Source organism: Panulirus ornatus, chromosome 37, assembly GCF_036320965.1.
Source record: "Panulirus ornatus isolate Po-2019 chromosome 37, ASM3632096v1, whole genome shotgun sequence".
Lineage (NCBI taxonomy): Eukaryota > Metazoa > Arthropoda > Malacostraca > Decapoda > Palinuridae > Panulirus > Panulirus ornatus.
Genome location: NC_092260.1, coordinates 700900 through 717985, shown reverse-complemented (window position 1 = coordinate 717985; position 17086 = coordinate 700900). Strand labels below are relative to the sequence as shown.

The 17086-nt window shown below is 40.5% G+C and overlaps 1 protein-coding gene across 1 annotated transcript in view; it reads right to left on the bottom strand.

Annotated features, from left to right (window-relative positions):
• LOC139760449 (uncharacterized) overlaps nt 1-17086 on the bottom strand; it is an 85186-nt gene that overhangs the window by 35964 nt on the left and 32136 nt on the right. Inside the window, exon 2 of the mRNA XM_071683686.1 lies at nt 12540-12702. The gene's annotated coding sequence lies outside the window, so the exon portion shown is untranslated. The remainder of the gene's footprint in view (nt 1-12539; nt 12703-17086) is intronic.

The following is a 17086-nucleotide window of genomic DNA, read 5'->3' as shown; positions in this document are numbered from 1 at the left end:
CAGACAACAAGCTGACCCTCACCCGCTCGCGCCCAACACCACCAAACACGTGTTCATATAGGAACGCTTAAACACACTTCATTGCATGCCAAGTATTAGCTCTCATGACAGGACTCCATCTCATAAAGAATTCTTAAGACATTTTCGTTCTTCGGCATCTTCTCACGTTAAAAGTTTCCATTTTGTAGGTCCTCTTTAGGATCAGACTATCACAATCTTTCTAGACAGCGGCACGGAAGCAGATGTCATTCATTACGATTATATTCAACCATTAATGCGCACTCAGCTTGTTCAGTGCTCAAAATTTTGTCCATCCCTTAAAAGTATCTTGAATGAAAGTCTCGACGTAAGAGGCAATATTGAACATTCGCATAGGCGACTCGGTCATTACCATAACCCCTTACAATGTTCGTGGTGTAACTTTTCCTGTTAACTTGTTACCAGGACGCCACTCTATGGTACAACATAGGATATGTCCTATCTATCACGAAAATGTTGTTTGTATTGATGGTACTTTTCCTCCCATTGTCGGGGAAAAGTTCTCACTCAAGTCAGAGTTATTAATACATCTATTCCCAAGCCCTGCCTCACGGTTGACAATATATGATCCTTTCTACTTTTCCATTCATTGCTCTGGTAAACTAAAAACAAACATATCTTTCCATGGTGAGACGTTAACGAAGGTTCCACTCTTACTTTTTCAAACATGGATGCATGATCATTGACTAGGACATAGTCAGGGTAATTTTGCACTTAGAGTAGTTGCTAAACCCCCCCAATAAATGTCAGAGGACTATCGATGGACGCCTCTATTCATGAGACTTCAGATGGAGAAGAGGTACGCAATCCACTCCTGTCCGTCTCCGTAGAGGGACTAAGCTTGTGGAATTCTCCGTTTTGAAGTCAGGAATTCAAGACGAGGAGTTACATGAGTTTGACATCCGTCTAGTCTCAAATTCCATTAACCCTCCACCACGTACTCCTCCTACCCCTGACTCAGCAGTGCACGGCTCGAGTCAGCTCCCCACCATTACCCCTGACATGATTTCTAAGGTAGTATTAACCAAGCATGTTGACCAGTTAACAGATTTACTGAACCAGGATAGGTCTACTATTGCCTTATCAGGAGAATCCCTCGGCAGAACTCACTTGGATGCTCACACTATTAACTTAAAGGCACGCGTCCCATTTACGTCCCAGGCAATCGATTGCCACACGCACACAGCGACATAACAAACAAGCTTGTTCAGGATATGTTGAATGATAATGTTATAGAGGAATCATGATCGCCATGGAATTCACCACTTCTGATCGATCCGAAAAATAACGGATCTTTTAGACCATCATAGATTTTAGAAAACTCATCAAGGTCACGTTGAAAGACCGTTTCCCATTACCAGTGGTATCAGAGCTTCTTCATAGCCTCGGTAACAATAAGGTATTTTCAACTTTGTATTTATTGAGCAGATTTTGGCAGATTCCGCTGTCAGAGGAAAGCCTCCCCCTGAATGCGTTCATCACGCCAGATGGTCATTGGCAGTTCATATGCATCATGCCCTTCGGTTTTCATTCCTCACTGGTGATCACCTTCTCAAGGATAATAACTAACATTTTTCGTCACATGCTGGGCAAAGATGTATTAGTTTATCTTGGTGATATAATTGTCATATCTCCCGACATCCTTCCCATTTTGAAAGTCCTGAGAGAGTATTCCTACGACTTAAGAATGCAAACCTAAAAATCAAGTTATCTAAATGCTTCTTTCTACAAACAAGGATTGATTACTTAGGTCACACCGTTGCTGGAACGGTATTCAACCTAATGCACATAAAGTTAAAACAATTGTAGAATGGCCAATGCCTTCCACAGTAGACAAAGTCAAAGCCCTCCTTGGTTTAGCAGGATATTATCGAAGATTTATCGCTAATTTCAGGAAGATCTCACACCAACTCACTTCACTTTTGAAATAGGGAATTACATTCCAAGTGGACTACAGCGCAAGACAATGCGTTTAACTTACTCAAGCAACACTTGATTGAGGCGCCTATCCTTCCGTTACCCAACCTTGAGAAACCCTCATTTAGCACACAGATGCTTGTAAACAGGGTCTTGGAGCTGTACTTATGCGTGAGTCAAATAAGGATAGATTCTTTCCCATACCTTATGCGAGTCGTTCATGTTTAAAGACAGAATCGAAATACTCAATAACTGAGTCAGAAGGCCTTGCAGTAGTTTGGGCGATCAAACATTTTAATGACTGTATATATGGTTTACTCTATTACGGTTTATACAGATCACAAGGCACTGTTAAGCATTTTCAACGACAAGATCCAACAGGAAAGTTTCAGAGATGGTTTCTAACTGCACAATCCACTGACCTAGATTTTCGTTTCCTTTCAGGCTCAACAAATGTAGCTGCAGACGCTCTTTCCCGCAGAGTGGGTGTAGTCACTGTAGACAATAGACCCGTAGATTTTGATATGGACAGGTTGAAACAGCATCAACGAGATGACCTAGTTTGGGGTCCTGTCAGAATTCCTAAAGGGAAAACGACCTTCCTTGGATGGTAAGGCAGCTGTGCCAGTCAGAAAATTGTGTTTAGCAGAAGGAGTCATGGAGGGACGCGAGATTAAACGTACCCGACCGTGTTGTTAAACAATCATTCCAACAGCATTAGTACAGGATTTCTTGAAGTTATCACATTATTCACCCCAGGTCGCACACCCAAGGCGCAAATTGATGCTATAAGCAGACTCGTTTGAGGTATTTTTGGCGAACAATGCAGAAAAAAGATTACGATCATATTTTGAGGTGCCAAATCTGTAACACACGAGAAGTCCCACTTTACCTTCATACTCATGGGAAAGAGTTCATACGGACATATCAGGAGGTTTACCTAGGTCCATGGTAGGCTACAAATCTGTTTTAGTAATTACTGATGCTTTCATAACATACTGTGAATTAGTCTCAGTTCAAAATAAAGACGCAGCCACACTCTCTACAGCATTCAAGAAACGTATTTTAGACGGACATAATGCACTAAAGATTTTAGTCACAGATAATGAAGGAGAATTTAGTAATTCATTACTAGAAGAACTCTGTAGGTTGTATAACATAACTACATGTAATATAGTGGCACATCACCCAGCCTCGAATGGCCTGGCAGAATGGTTGAGTCGTAAAATCCTTCAGTCTCTTCACACTAACGTTAATTTTGATCATGATGAATGGGATGAGTACCTATCTGATGTCCAATATTCATTAAACTCAGCATATCATAAGTCAATTGGAGACACCCTTCCACTCCTTGCACGGTTTTGATAGTGCTGCCGTATAACATTATAACGTCCCCTCCCTCACGTCCAGCGGTCCAGAAATCAATTGTAGCAAAAAAGTATCGAACGACTCAATTGATTCATCAGAGGATCAAGGAAAATCTAGATAAAGCAAATACAACTTTTACGGATCAGGCTAATAAGTCCGCAAAAACACCAAAGGTGCAAGAATTTAGAAGTGAGGCTCCTAAGCTTGATCCAAACTTTTCTGGTCCTTATAAACGTTTAACTCATATGAAGGGCCATAGATTTAGGGTTCGACGTTTATATACAGGAGACATTCGTGAGAAACATGATGACCACTTGAAAGTTTTCCAGTATTCTGAACATCGTCCCGGTCCCAGACCAGACAATACTCCTCAACCCTTAAACAATATCAACCAACCACCTCCTGCCACCATGCAGTCTGTCCCCACACCAGAACCGACTACCCTCACATCACCACCACAGACACATATTCATTAAGATCTCGCCTTTAAGAAATTGTTTAGTTTATCATTTTGCAGGTTCTTCCTTCTCATGTCTTTATGGTGTCGTCCTATTTCTGACACCATGACAGTGCCAGGCTCCCCGCGAGGTCCGTCTCTTGAGGGACAGTCTCAGTTCAGCTGGGCCTAGAGGGTCTACCCTATCTACGATAATCTAAAGAAACCAATGGAGGTCGTACTTCGCTTATGGTCTACCCTACTCAAGTTTTACACCAGTGTAACAGTCAGAAACTCTAGTGTTGCTCCTTCCTCAAGTTTGTTAAAACAGTGGACCTGGAAACTGAATAGTACCTCAGTGATTCTGTATGACATAATACAAGACACTGAATCTCCAGTGACTACATATGTCAGGAAGAACAGAAAAAAGCAGAGGAGGGTCCCTCCAATCATATTTGTTTGGTACTGCTACTCAGGAAGAATTAAATTCAGTTAGGAATCAAGTTCAGCTCTTACAGTTTCAACTTCTTAACAGCAGGTGTATCAAGGCTGAAGCTAAGATCGTAAAGCAACATTCTAAGTATGTAAATGACATCATGTTAACACTTAGTAACTTAACAGGTAGAGTTACTATCAAAATCTATTGATACCTTATATGCGATGGTGACTACTTACACATATGTTGATAGCTTATATGCTCAAATCACTTATCATGTACATTATTTCACTGGCTTATTGGAAGATGTTGATAATCTGGTAAACCAGGTTGTCACGCCATCATTTTTCCGTTTTCGGAACTCACACGTATTATGGACCAAGCGATGACACAATTCGGCTGCACCCCAGCTCTCCCTTCCCATCACGTGACTAGTTATTACTCCTTACTAACGGTTGATGTGATTCTCGAAGCGGTCATTATCCATATACCATTCATTGGCTCCAATACTTACAGTCTTGTAAACGTAATACCATTCTCTTTCAACTATACAAGAGAGTCGTGAAAAACTATCATCCATATTAATGACATGAACTTACTCCTATACAATTATAATTCCTCATAGACTGCATATCCCTCCTTGGATGATTTAACATTGAGCCATAAACCATTGCTTGACAACTTGATTTGCCTTCCTAGTACTATGGTTTTTCATACCTCACAAACAAATTCATATGTGTACCACCTACTTGTTGGACCTCAACAAAGTGTTCTTAATTCTTGTTCTTTTAAGGAAGTTGTTGTCAACGAACCTTGGATTGAAAGTATGGACCATTATCATGTCTTATTTTTCCTAAACGGACAATATGTTCTTATTCATCGCCCACCTAACAAACCTAAATCCTCTTTGTTTCTGAGACAGATTCAGTAAGGAACACAATGTACTCCTTTCAGTTCCAATTTCAAATTGTTCAGCACTCATGATTATTACTTGGGACAAATTAATCGGACTACCCTGTGTATAGAACGAATCCCCCATAATATTAATTTCTTACTCATTAATGAAGTAAAGATTCAACATCTTCCATCTAAAGTTGAGGATGATTTAGATTCTACAATGGATGTTTTGGCTTTTGTTCCTTTTAAGTACACCCCCTCCTCATATTTCTGGCATTTCAATTATTTCATTGTCTATTGCACTTATATATTTACGCACTTATATTGTCGTCCACGACCTAGTGTCCAATATAGAATGCCGTACACCCACATTGGATATTCAAAAAGTAGTTACCGCAGCACTTCCTTATTTTAGGGGAACTTTGACTTCAGAATAATATGTATTCAATTAACTGTTTGGATTTTTGTATTCTCTTTACTTTTGTCATTTCATTTGTGTATTGGAATTCTATTTTATGCCGTTCATGATATCTAAACGTATCATTTCTGCTATCTTTACATGTGTAAATTTATGAGTACTTTAATATTGTGTAGTGTGTTACCCCAGTTCTCAAGCATACTAAGATGATATTTTGCACTCTTATATCTAGGACTATTCCATGTATAGTCATGACTCACTATGGCTCACAGGAGCTTGAGCAAGGTTGTGGCCGAGCAATGTAAGATAAACACACATACCATTAATTTTTCATGAGTTATCTAGTTTTATCATTTCACTGTGAGTTGTACTACATATGTTGTTGCATCACACGGAATGTGCCCACGGGCTCACTGTTCTCATGAGCCGCTGTTAATCGGGATGTTTGAACACGTAAGAGCTGATCAGTTGTTAGAGCACGTCAGAGCTGATCTGTTGTTTGAACACGTTGTTGGATGGGTGTTGACGGACTCCAATACAACCACTGCCAGTGTTACCTGTGGGGACACACCGGCCACCTTCGTCGTCACACCGTTCACTAGTGAGTGTCGTAGTGTGTCATAAAACCATAGTCCAGAGTACCATAGAGATATGTACTTATTTTTCATATAAAACTGCAAATGCCACCTGATCTTCATTGAGTATGACTGAACGAAGAGAGAACCGATCTCCCTCTTACCAACTCAACCTTACAAATGGTGGCAGCGACGTAAGAACCTACGTGGCCACAGACTCCCTATTACATATTTCTACGCCTGGTGTATGTGCTTATTTTTCTTATAAAACTGAAAAGGTCACCTGATCTTCATTGAGTACCACGGAACGAAGAAAGAACCGATCTCCTTACAAGTGACAGGAGAAGCGTTGGTTTAAGGACCACTGGCAGAAGTTGGTTTGAAAGATTAGTGGCAGGGGGAAGTACTGGTTCTCAGTGGCAGAAGTTGGTTTGAAAGATTAGTGGCAGGAGGAAGTTCTTGTTCTCAGTGGCACAAGTTGGTTTGAAAGATTAGTGGCAGGAGGAAGTACTTGTTCTCAGTGGCAGAAGTTGGTTTGAGAGATTAGTGGCGGGAGGAAGTACTGGTTATCAGTGGCAGAAGTTGGTTCAAAGGACTAGTGGCAGGAGGAAGAGTTAGTTCACAGGACCAATGACAAGAGAAGTTGATTAAAGGACCAGTGGTAGAAGTTGGTTCTAAGGATTAGTGGCAAGAGAAGTTGGCTCAAAGGTCCAGTGTCAGAAGAAGTTGGTTCTATGGACGAGTGACAGAAGTTGGTTCCAAGGACCATTGGCGGCAGAAGTTGGTTCTAAGGACAAGACAGAAGGAGAATTTGGTTCTTTGGACTAGTGGCAGGACTGCTGTATTGTTTTTGCTAACATTGATGTATTTTTCATGGTGACAGTGCTGTATATTTTCATGTAAGCACTGTTGTATCGTTTATGTTTATAGTGCTTTATTCTTTGTTTTATGCTATCACTGCTGTATTCTTTATACTAACCATGCTATATCATTTTTCACAAACGATGCTGTAATCTTTATGCCACCACTGTTGTCTTCTTTAATACTAAACTTGTATATTCATTATATGAATAACGTATTCTTTAAGTTAACAGTGTTATATTTTTCTTGTTAATACTTGTACTCTTCATATTATTACAGATGTAGTTTTTACGCTAAAGCTGTTATATTCCTTACGCTAATATTGTTGTATTCATTATGTCAACAGTGTCGTATTCTCTGTACTCATTTGTTGGGTTCAACAGCCAGCGATCTATGAGTAAGGTCATTAGGCCTGCAACCTTTTTGATTTTTGACTGCATAAAGTCCCTACATAATGATCCTATAAGTACTATCTAAACCTATGGGAAAAAGAGAATAAGTAAATATGAATGCCAATAAATGATACGAAATATAGATATTGGAATAAAAGGTTATTAAGCGGGCACTGTGTCAACGTAGTAGCAAACACCACCCAGTCGACACAGCATCCACTGGTGCAGCTGCCGGAAGGACTGCCAAAAGATACGACAGATTAGAGAGAGTCCTTCACCCTGGCATGCAGTACATACATAGGTTATGAAATATTAACATCGGCAATTCGTCAACTCGACACCATAAAGGAACCAGCTCCAAAGCGAACCCCACCTGCTCTAGGCCAGCAGCATATTGAGCCCGAAGTAGATGCAGTCACACCCTAAAGTCATACCCGCCACAGAAACCTAACCGACGAACCACCTTACATCATCTTGATTTTTTCCGTTTCTTTGAAAAAGATAATGAATTTTATAACTATATCATGTCAATAACATGAATATAGTTATATGTTATATGTTTTATATGTTATATGTCATGTTGCTTATTTTTTCTCAAAATGATTGGCTAAACTCTTCCTCTTTTCGTTATACCTATTGTTTCCTTTGACATGCTTCACATCTCGGTGGGAGATTTTTGTTGATGTGTATGTTACGGTTGTACCTGGATACTATATATGGAGTTGAGACGTAGACGGGCTAGCGTGACTTCCTCCCTTCTGTTCCTCCTGTATGAGGTCGTCCTGTCCGCTTCTTGCGGTTTCTATTTTCTTGTGATGATCGGGCTGGTCCACTGACTTTGTCACGGAAGAAATATTGAATTCTTTCTCAAGGAAAGGCAGGACCCCAGTTCTCGGGATGACCGCCTCGACTTAGGCAACCGGTCTGCCTGTTCGTTGTCGTAAATGTTACGATGACTAGGTACCCAAATCAAGATATATTTGTTAATTGAGTTTGATTTACTAGTAATGTCACCATGAGTTTCATTTGACGAAGTGTAACCAGAGTCTATAGCTTTATGAGCTGATAATGAATCGGAAAAAATTATTGATTTCATATATACTGAATAAATCTTATAATCTATGGCCTTATCAATGGCAAATAATTCAGCATAGAAAACAAAAGTATTGTCTAGTAGGCTGTGCAGAAGAGAACATTCGTTTGACCACACACTTGCACCCACACATTCACCTGTCTTAGAGCCATCTGTGTGGAAGCGGACATTTGATAAATGATCTGTAATGACATTACGAAATCATTGGTGTACCTCACTCTCCGGCGTGTTCCTTTTCCTCACAGGGAACCAGTTGGTTTTGATTTTGATTCTGGACTCCTCCCAAGGAGGTGTTTCATTTCTAAGCAGCGTGTCCACTTCATCCACTTCCAGACCAGAATTCTCCCTCAGGAAGTCCGCTCTGAGGGCCAAGGGCCTGACACCGCTATCAACGAACTTCGTTTTGTTGTGCGAGGCGACAGGCAGTAGTGTTTCTTCTCCTGGTCACCATAACACCACACTTTAACCTTAATTCATTTCCACGGAGAGAAGAGATACATTTGCTTCAACTTCCAATCGCGGAACTCTAGTACATGACAGCTCCAAGACACATTCGCAGGCATTTATTTTGCAACACATCCAACCTTCTCAGGGTACAGTCGCTCGCCGAAGCATACACCTGAGAGCCATAGTTCAGTTTACTTCTAATAAGGGCCTTGTACAAGATGCAAAAAGATTTCTTGTCGGCTCCCCAAAACGAAACTAGAGAGATACTTAAGAATATTTAACATTTTATCACAATCTACTATCAAATGATATGCATGCTTTCTCCTATTCAATATCTGGTCAAAGTATATTCCAAGAAACCTTACGTTATTTTAGAAAGGAATAGAGTTGTCTAGTTTTAGCTGCAAATTCGGATGTTCATTTTTTGGGGTAAAAACCACCGTGATACTTTTAGCTGGTGAAAACTGATATCCCCAATGTAGCGCCCAAAGATGAACCGTCTCAAGTGCAACTTAAACCCATTCAGCTGAAAACTGTGCATCAGGCGAGGCGTGTCATATTGTACAATCACCAGCATAAAGTATCTAAGGTTTCGAGGGACGGAAGTTGGAGACAGAATATCATTAATCATAACATTAGATAATGTTGGGCTCAGAATGCTGCCTTGTGGCACCCCATTTTCTTGAACAAATATGTCCAAGATTACTTTAGGTGCAATAACCTTGACAGCAAATGTTCTGTCACCTAAAAAGATAAAGAAGAATAGGTAAGTAACCTCTCAAAGTAATGGCATAATATTTGCTCAAGATTCCGTTTCGCCATGTCACGTCAAAAGCTTTTCCCAATTCTAAAAAAGATCTTTTTTTGTAAAAGTGTCTGAAATCATATGTTCTAAATTCATTAAATGATCCATTATGCTTCTGTGTTTACGGATTGCACACTATTGATCATTTGATCAATTCTATGATTCTAATAAAACATATGCCTTTTATCAACCATTCTCTCCATGACTTAACAAATGCAGCTGGTCAATGCAATTGGTCGAAACGAATTGATATTCGCAAGGCGTCCAGAACCTTTTGGGATGGGGATGACGTGCGTAAAGTGCCATAAGTTTGGAAACGTTCTCGACGTCCAAATCTCATTGTGCAATGCTAACAGCTTAGTCAGGTTGGCTTGACTAAGATGCTGAATCATCCTGTAGGTTATCCCGCTGGGTCTCGGGCTGGAACCTTTATAGGATTTCAGGCCAAGAAGTGTCTCCGTAAATGTAATAAATTGTTGTATGGTATATTTTCATCTTTTGTGGCAAAGTCAATCACTGTTTGCTCAACCTGACGTTTGTGGTGTAAAAACCGTCGATTGTAACCGGCTGAGCTACCTATGTCTGAGAATCTCCTGGCGATGATAGCGTTGGTTATGTCAACTGGGTCGTCGATGGAGCCGTCTTGCGTGGTAAGTTGGGGGATGGAAGGTTGTTTGTATTTTCTTGTTATTTTCTCTGTCGTGGACCAGACCTGACAGCTGGGTGGTGAGTCCTTATTGATAGATAAGACATAGCCCTGCCACGAATCTCTTTTGGCTTGTATTGTTCTTGTCCGAGCCCTCGCTTGTTTATATGCAATGAAGTTGTTATCTGTGGCTCTTCGTCGAAAATCCTGTATCTCCTGCTGTGCTCACACGGTACATATCGGCAATCTGGTGCCCACCAAGGAACTCTATGCTTTGTGGAAACTGTAGGGCTCTTAGGAATAGAGGCCTCAGCAGCCCTGAGGATGGTATTACTTATACTATTGACCTTTGGATCAATGTACTCCAGATGAGTACTCCAGGTGAGGATCATTTAGTATATCTGGGGATGACAAACATAGGTCGATGGCTGAGATGTTTCCTGTCTGATCATCTACACGAGTTCCACTACCATCGTTCAGAAGGGTTAGGTTAGAACTGATGACATAACATACCATTTGTTTCCCACGAGAGTCTGTTCGTATACTTCCCCACTGACGATGATGAGCGTTAAAATTTCCACGAATTAATTTTTTGTGGTGTAATTGATTGAAAAATGAGGTGAACCCATTATCATCAAGTGCACTGGAACCGGGACAGTAAACTGAACAAATGGCCAGGTATGTGTTATCAAATTCTATTCTATACGTGACGACTTCTAGAGTAGAATTTAAAGTCACTCCTGTACGGAGTATACTTTGGTGTACATAGATGGGTGCCCCATAACCTTCATCTCTTCTATACGGGTGATAGCTATCTAAAATAGCACAATCCTCGACTGTGCTATTCAGATTCGCCTCCTTTAGACAAATAACGAATGGCCCATAAATTGCAAGCAACAGTGACAGTCGTGCTTGCTTATTCCTTAAACCTCTGCTATTCCACTGAATGATAATGAATGCGTTGGTTTAAGATTTTTTAGCCTGCCAGCCTTATGAGCCCTTTTTATGGACTTTAGCGAGTCCAAGGGGGAACGGGATCGTCTCCTGATAATGGAGACTGTATCATCGTCCATTGATTCCACCGATTCTACTGAAGAAGACCTTATCGAAGTAGCCACGGGAACAACGACGTGCGACATAGTTTCTTGTGAAAGTTTTGTAATTTTCATCTTGTTCTTTTTCACCTTTTGGGGGCGAACAGAACAGGTGGCTTTGGGTACGAGCCTTTGTCCGGAATATCGTCAGAATTAGTGTCAGTCTTATTCGTTATGGATTCGTCTGGGTCGTGGATCGTGGTTCAGTAATTCGCGTTATTTGTGTGGCAATTGTGACCATCGCAGGCTTACTTTTCAATGCCATAGCATAAGACTCATTAGGTTTGGAAGTCTCGTGAGTTTCCTTCACCTCTTCCTTCCTTCACCGTATGAAAAGTTCATCTTTGCCTTAACTGTGCAGACTTCCTTCTCAAACTTGTACCGAGGACATTCTCAGTACGAGCTTGGAAGGTTGCCTCCTACCACAGTTAACGCAAAGCACTACCTTAGCCGTACAGTTGTCAGCAACGTGGTCCTCACTGGCACACTTTCCACAACGGGATGAAAGAGTACAAGACTTTTCGCCGTGGCCATACTTTTGACATTTATAACATCTTACAGTTACCTTAACGTAACTAATGGCAATATCTTTCGGTAGTCTGAACTTTCCCAAAGTTAGAGTGATAAAGGGGGTTCTACGTCAATCGCCGTTGACAAAATTTGTGGTAAATCGAGCAGCGATCACTTCCTCGTCTGCAAGTTCCTTCACAAAGTCGTTCTCATTCATGTCCACGACATCAGGATAGAAGATTACTTCTCTGTATGAATTCATGATCACCAGAATGGACCCCACAACATCATATGAATGAAACTTTCTCAGCTTAAATAAGTCCGCAACTTGACTTGACGACTTACCATTTCCACTGCACCAACCTGGCCATCAGTCACCTTCTTGATAAGGGAGGGGTTGAGGGAAGCTAGATTCAGTGAACCAGTCGCTTGTAACATGATCACGAATTCAGCATTTTTTTACTTTATGTCCAGCATGGATCGGTCACTACCACTACCCTCTACGGGAGCAGTGGTTGTCTTACAAGAGTCCATACCGGTGGGGTTAGGCCCCAAATTCTGGGGTGGCGTACCACCTCAAACAAAGGATGGTTTCAAAACCTTACCTTTCCTCTAAAAATGAAGATGAGGCAGCTGATCAGACAAAAAAGCCGGGTTGAGTTCTCCCGTGGTCACCTCTCAATTGGGCTCACAGTTCTATCCAACCAGCCTTCGTAAGACGTACCAGTGGTCCAGCATCAACAGAAACACAGGTAAACACTCACTTGCCTGGAAAAAGAAAAAGGGAAGAGTTAACGCACAAAATGGAAGCAAAAATAAGATTCAAGGGGGGATGAATGCCTCACTAAGCTAAAAAACTAAGCTTAGCAAAGAAAAAAAAAGAAAAAAAAATGTAAATTAAGAAAACATTTTTTTTACCAGATCTTCTCTATACTTGATTTAATGTTGACTATAAATCTATAATCCCTATACCCCATAACCTATACAGCCTATCTTGCTTTGCATGAAAAAATACATATCCATCCCAATCTTAGATAACGTAAATCTTATGGAAAGAGAGAGAGGTGTATGTGGATATTGCACTAACGTGGCAGCTAAACACTACCTAGTTGATACACCATCCTCTGTTGCTGCTACTATAAGGAACTGTGAAATGGATAGTAAAGATTAGAGACAGACCTTCATCATCACATACAAATAAAATGTATTGAATATATCGATGATTCATCAGCCCAACACTACACCATCACTAGCCACAGTGAAGTAGCAACCCCGCTCAGGGAGTGCAAGTGTGATGTATGCCAAGTTCACCCACAACACTACCACTCCCAGCAGTAGCAGCCACACGCCGTAGTTAGGACCGCCACAGTGAGGAGCTAAAGCATCACCTTACATCAACTTTATTATTTCAGTGTCCTTGAGAAAGACAATCAACTTATTCATAATGTTGTTATTGTCTTTAAGGGTGTTTACCAAACCAAAATTGATCTTATTCTTATGGAAATATTTTTTAATTTTTTTCTCTGTTTTGTGTATTTCATACAGTATAAGATGATATAATTCATTGATAGGATTGTGTTGCATGTGGAGTATCTGGGAGGAAATATGTTTTGTATATGGGGTTGCAGGAGGGTAGTATAAGCACAGTTTAGACGCAAGCGGGCTAGCGCGACTTTCTCTCTTCTACTTTGTCTGAAGGAAGTCGGTCAGTCCGCTATTTCTTGTTTGATCTTATTGTTATGATCAGGCTGGTCCACTGACTCGTGCCACAGACGAAATGTGAATTTCTTTCTCAAGGCAAGGCATGACCCCCAGCTCCCGGGGGATCGAGATGATCTTTCCGAGTTCTGAGGCTGATTTAGCCATGTCTGCCTGTTCATTGCCGTAAATGTTGCAATGAATAAGTGCTTATATCAAGATGGTATCTTTTACAAATGAATTAAGTTTGTTTATGATATTTCCCTAAATTTCATTCGACTCTGTTGAACCAGAGCTTACAACTTTAAGAGCCGATAACGAATCTGAAAAAATAACCGCTTTAACGTGACTGGATTTGATTATATAATATATGGCTTTTTCAATAGCAAATAATTCCGCACCAAAAACAGATGTAAGGTTTGGTAAACGGTACCTGAGGGAGCATTCGTCCGACCACACACTTGCACCCACACTTTCATCCGTCTTGGAGCCATTATCAGTGTAGAAGTGGACATGAGACAGATGTTCTATCATGACATTCCGACAGCATTAGTGTACCTCACTCCACGAAGCGTTCACTTTCTTCCCCGGGAGCCAGTTTGTTTTCACCCTTACTTTTGTTTGTTTCCAGAGTTAGAACATTCTTGACCAACGTGTCCACTTCATTCACTTTCAAACCAGAGTTCTCACTGAGGAAGTGTATTCTGAGGGCCAGGAGCGCGACGCCTCTGTTGACAAACTGTTCGTATCGTTGAATTAGGCGACAGGCAGATGTTGTTCATCCCGGCCATCAGAATACGACACTTCACAGCTAATATATCTCGGCTCAGCCGGAGAGGAAGTACATTCGCTTCAGCTTCCAACCGTGTAACTCTAGTACATAACGGCTCCAAGGCATATTCGCAAACATTTATTCTGCACTGAATCCAACCTCTCCAGAGTACAATTGCTAACAATTATGCGTTGTGGGAGGAGTGCCACACTGCACAAGCATCAGCATAAAGTGAGTGCTTAAGATTTCGAGGGACGAAAACTGGAGACAGAATATCGTATCTTATCGAATAATGGACTCAGAACGCTGCCTTGCCGCAGCCCATTTCTCTGGACTTATATGTCCAAAATGACGTTAAGTGCTGCAATCTTTGACAGCATATGTTCTGTTTTTTAAAACATTAATGACAGAAATGGGTAGATAATCTGTCAAATCAATAGCTAAAAGTTTGCTTAAGATTCAGTTTTGCCATGTCATGTCGTAGGCTTTTACTAAATCTAGAAATACTCCAATTAGACAATATTTTCTTCTGAATGATTAAACAAGGCATTTGATTCATGTCCCGTTCCTATGCTATATTTATGTTGCTTGAGTCTAACAGAAAGATCCTTACCAGTCTGCCTAACATAAAACTTATCACAATTTCTACATGGCACTTTATAGATGAACCCAGGAGAATTTTCTGGTGAGGTCCTGATTAAGATATTCTATATAGAATTATTGTTCATGAAGGCAACATTTACATTAAAGGATTTAAGCAACATGGGAAGTAAAGTAAAAATATTATCAAAAGGAGAACAAAAGATTCTTCGTGATCATTGTACTGACTGGAGTAATGTCATTTCAGTTATCAGCTCTAACTCGAGTACCACGAAAACTATCATTGAATGTTCTATTACTAAATACACAAAGAATTATAATCTTCATATTAGTGAAAATCAATACAAATTGGATAACTTTATCGTTCATAGAATTTGTAAACAACTCACCGTCTTGTCCACATGAGAAGTTTATGATACGCTCGTTGTCCTAGGATTATATTAGATCACGCGCAAGGTTGTGATCCTTTCCAATATATATATATATATATATATATATATATATATATATATATATATATATATATATATTATCCCTGGGGATAGGGGAGAAAGAATACTTCCCACGTATTCCCTGCGTGTCGTAGAAGGCGACTAAAAGGGAAGCGAGCGGGAGGCTGGAAATCCTCCCCTCTCGTTTTTTTTTAATTTTCCAAAAGAAGGAACAGAGAAGGGGGCCAGGTGAGGATATTCCCTCAAAGGCCCAGTCCTCTGTTCTTAACGCTACCTCGCTATCGCGGGAAATGGCGAATAGTATGAAAAAAAAAAAAAATATATATATATATATATATATATATATATATATATATATATATATATATATATATATATATATATATATATATTGGGAGATAATGTTCTCGACTTCCACTCATTCTTCAAGGCTCCCAGGATTTTCGCCCCCTCCCCCACCCTATGATTCACTTCCGCTTCCATGGTTCCATCCGCTGAGAGATCCACTCCCAGATATCTAAAACACTTTACTTCCTCCAGTTTTTCTCTATTCAAACTTACCTCCCAATTGACTTGACCCTCAACCCTACTGTACCTAATAACCTTGCTCTTATTCACATTCACTCTTAACTTTCTTCTTTCACACACTTTACCAAACTCAGTCACCAGCTTCTGCAGTTTCTCACATGAATCAGCCACCAGCGCTGTATCATCAGCCAACAACAACTGACTCACTTCCCAAGCTCTCTCATCCCCAACAGTCTGCATACTTGCCCCTCTTTCCAAAACTCTTGCATTCACCTCCCACACAACCCCATCCATAAACAAATTAAACAAACATGAAGACATCACACACCCCTGCCGCAAACCTACATTCAATGAGAACCAATCACTTTCCTCTCTTCCTACACGTACACATGCCTTATATTCTCGATAAAAACTTTTCACTGCTTCTAACAACTTGCCTCCCATACCATATATTCTGAGTACCTTCCACAGAGCATCTCTATCAACTCTATCATATGCCTTCTCCAGATCCATAAATGCTACATACAAATCCATTTGTTTTTCTAAGTATTTCTCACATACATTCTTCAAAGCAAACACCTGATCCACACATCCTCTACCACTTCTGAAACCACACTGCTCTTCCCCAATTTGATGTTCTGTACATGCCTTCACCCTCTAAATAAATTCCCTCCCATATAATTTACCAGGAATACTCAACAAACTTATACCTCTGTAATTTGAGCACTCACTCTTAGCCCCTTTGCTTTTATACAATGGCACTATGCACGCATTCTGCCAATCCTCATGCACCTCACCATGATTCATACATACATTAAATATCCTTACCAACCAGTCAACAATACAGTCACTCTCATTTTTAATAGATTCCACTGCAATACCATCCAAACCTGCTGCCTTGCCAGCTTTCATCTTCCGCAAAGCTTTTACTACCTCTTCTCTGTTTACCAAATCATTTTCCCTAACCCTCTCACTTTGCACACCACCTCGACCAAAACACCCTATATCTGCCATCTATCATCAAACACATTCAACAAACCTTCAAAATACTCACTCCATCTCCTCACATCACCACTACCTGTTATCACTTCCCCATTAGCCC